Consider the following 3,248-nt stretch of genomic DNA (forward strand, 5'->3'; position numbering starts at 1 on the left):
CATGTGACAGTGTAATCAACACAGTTTATACATGGTATTTCAACAAAAAACTCAGTCAATTGTTTGTTTTCAATTGTTTCTAAACTAATTTTAATTTGCTAGCAATAACCACAAAAGTAATACGACCAATTTTTCTGACAATACCTCTTATCGTCTTTGGTGTTATGATCTAGAGTATTATCTGAATATCTCAGGAAATAAAAATAAAGTATCAGAGACAATATGCAGAATGTAGATTCTTAAGTTTCCCCTTTCTATTTGACAATTCTATTTTCAAAATGGTCACATAACCACACACATTTTAGTCAATGTTTACATAAAATATTACTTTAAAATTTATTAATATCCATATTAAATCAGAATATTTGCAATTAGTATTTTATAGCACATCTGGTGTTATTACTTAAACCCCAATTTTCTAAGCATGTAATAAGAAGTCATTCAAAGTAATCATACTTTTCCATTTTACTATATATTATATTCATGGTATACAAAGAGTGGCGAGTCACTGGGTAGCGATTCAGAAATCTGAGATCTTAGATAGTTTCTTCTTGCTTGCTGTATTCTTAACAATTTTGTCATTTCAGAAGTGTTTATTATCTTTACCTCTATTTGCTCACATCTGTATCATCGGTATCAATCTATAATCTTTCATACGAGCTTTTTCTTCGCTTGTCCTTGTCAGTCGATTCCCTCTGTATTTCTTCACAAGATTTTTTTAACCTGAAACTCAGCTAACATCACTGCTTTAATCTTGCAATATTAACGACTCTGCTACACTAAATAAATCTTGACTACCCCAATAATTAAGGCATTCCAAAAGGTTTTTTTTTTAATAATAAAATACCAAAAATATTGTTACAGCTCGAGTTCAGCCAAAATTCATGATTCCTCATGATTTTATTTTACTTTTTAGAGCCTAAGTGGTCGAACGGTGTAAAGCGATATACTTTGACCGTTTTCTACTTAGACTTAGGTTGCGGGTCTGAATCCAGGCGCCCGCAGTGTGGAAAATTATAATTAATGGGGGTGGTATAATTGATCACATTGTTGCCGCTTGGGTAAGAACGAAGTAACCGACTCCACCCACATCATAAATAATAATAATAATAATGGGGGATTAACCTCCGTATTTGTGACATACGCCTTATCACAGAGGCCACCCACACCATTATTTGTTAATCTTTATTTTATTTAACTAAATACATATTTACAATTACATTTTTGAAAAATTATATTTTTAATATAAAAAGGCAACAGCACACAATGTTCCCAAGCGGTCACCCATCCAAGTACTGACTGTGCCCAATGTTGCTTAACTTCGGTGATCGGACGAGAACCTGTGTTTTCAACGTGGTATGGCTGTTGCATCATAAATGTAATTTTCAATATCCATGTAGTTAAATAAATAAAGAATAACCAATAATGATGCGGGTGGCCTCTATTATAGGCGTATATGTTAGAGAAACAGCAGTTAAACTCTATAATTGTATTATTTTACTTTTTATAGTAAAACTGTATACATCAAATGTTTTTCATTTTATGAAAATGTCTTGTTTGTTCAGTATAGGCATACATTAACAATATTTGTTACAAAATTTTTTTTGTTTGATTGATATAATTTTTGTGTTGTCCAATAACGTTCTACCGCGTCAGTATGTGTTGCATTATCTTCAGTTAGCTCCGTTGTCTCACGTCTTAAGTCTCACGTAAGAATACATCGCTAGCCTAACACTAGACAGATAAACCATCATATATACATAGTTTTAATATCACCCTTCCAAGTTAAAACAACTGATATGGTATTGTTTTATAATCAAACAGGCGACACCCTTAAATACAGTAGTCCTACGTATCTGATTTTGTATATTTTATACAAACCCTTATATTAAATATTAGGTACATATTAGGTACACTGTATAGACTAATTTATTAGAAATGCAAATCTTCTAAATGTATATATCACAGTTCGTTTAAATTCAAGAGAAGGGGGCTAGGAGTAGTTCTCATATAGAATTGAGATGGTGTATAAACGGGTTAATAATTTAACAATATATATGAAAATATTAATGTAATGATCTTCATTATTCGTATCAACCTAATTAATATTTATTACTTGTTTTAACATATTATGAAAATTAATGATATTGAATAAAATTGACCGTCATTTAAATATGTAAATTAATCACCTCAAATCATTGGACATTTGTGAATGATATTTTTTAGTATCAGGTGGTAAATTATTTTATTGGACGGTGTAAAAGCGAGGAACATCACGAAAAAGTTGGTTTCAAGACGGCTGAAATTTGAATTTCTCTTTTCTGCTTGAAATAAAGTAGGGATGAAGTACTCTAGCATCTGAGAGCGTTCATTGCGTTTACTAGTGTGTATTTCCCAAAAAAGTTGCGAAAATTGATGATTTTCAAATCGTATTTAGATAATTATTTTAGAAATCATTTTCATGTACTTTGCTACACAGTTGCTTACATGGGACTTGATATTATTTTATAATGACCCTTCCTATTCTTTGAGCCTGTTATCGTTATAGATTTTTCAATGTAGTTGAAAATTTTCTTATTCGATTTTAACGCAAAGATGTCAGCGCAAAGATTAAAAAAAATTCAAACCATACCTGCTATACTCAGCTGATATTTTAATAAAATGAAAAGGCAAAAGATACCCACTTCATTATACAATTTCAGGACCTTCAATTTTATAATTTTTTGTTTTTGATTTACTTTTTGAACATGAACTTTTAATTTTTTGGTTGTTTTTGAACTTTTTTGGGTAGCAGATTTGATTCCCGTCACCACATCAAAAATTAATTTAATTAATAGTTGTGTGGGTTCGTGTAGTGCATGGTATATGAATGTAAGAGGTGAACTAAGTCTCTCTGGAAATATTTGAAGAGCTGATATGTGAGATTATCAACGGTAAAAGTGGTAAAACATGCAATGGTATCACAATGGGATCTATGATCTATTCGTGTCCTTCGTGGATAGCCAATATAACCTAACCTAACCAAACACGTGATTTACTTTTTTGAAGAATTGCACATTGGCATAAAACATTTTAATGTATTATATAATTCTCTAATAAACTTTTTGTTACAAAATTATTATAGTATGCATTTTCATAAATATGTATATATATTTCCGTGAAATATTATCTATCTACGAAAGCTGCCAGTTCTAGTTCTTTTTTATATCGCTAGGTAGAGTCTTTCTTAGTATAAAATCCAATTATAA

The 3,248-nt window shown here is 30.5% G+C and overlaps 1 non-coding gene across 1 annotated transcript; it reads right to left on the minus strand.

Annotated features, from left to right (window-relative positions):
- Positions 1-1,251: 1,251 nt before the first annotated feature.
- Positions 1,252-1,370, minus strand: LOC123301889. Its single transcript, XR_006535450.1, has one exon. It is a non-coding gene; the product is annotated as a 5S ribosomal RNA (ribosomal RNA).
- Positions 1,371-3,248: the final 1,878 nt, after the last annotated feature.

This window comes from Chrysoperla carnea, chromosome 5 (assembly GCF_905475395.1).
Source record: "Chrysoperla carnea chromosome 5, inChrCarn1.1, whole genome shotgun sequence".
NCBI lineage: Eukaryota > Metazoa > Arthropoda > Insecta > Neuroptera > Chrysopidae > Chrysoperla > Chrysoperla carnea.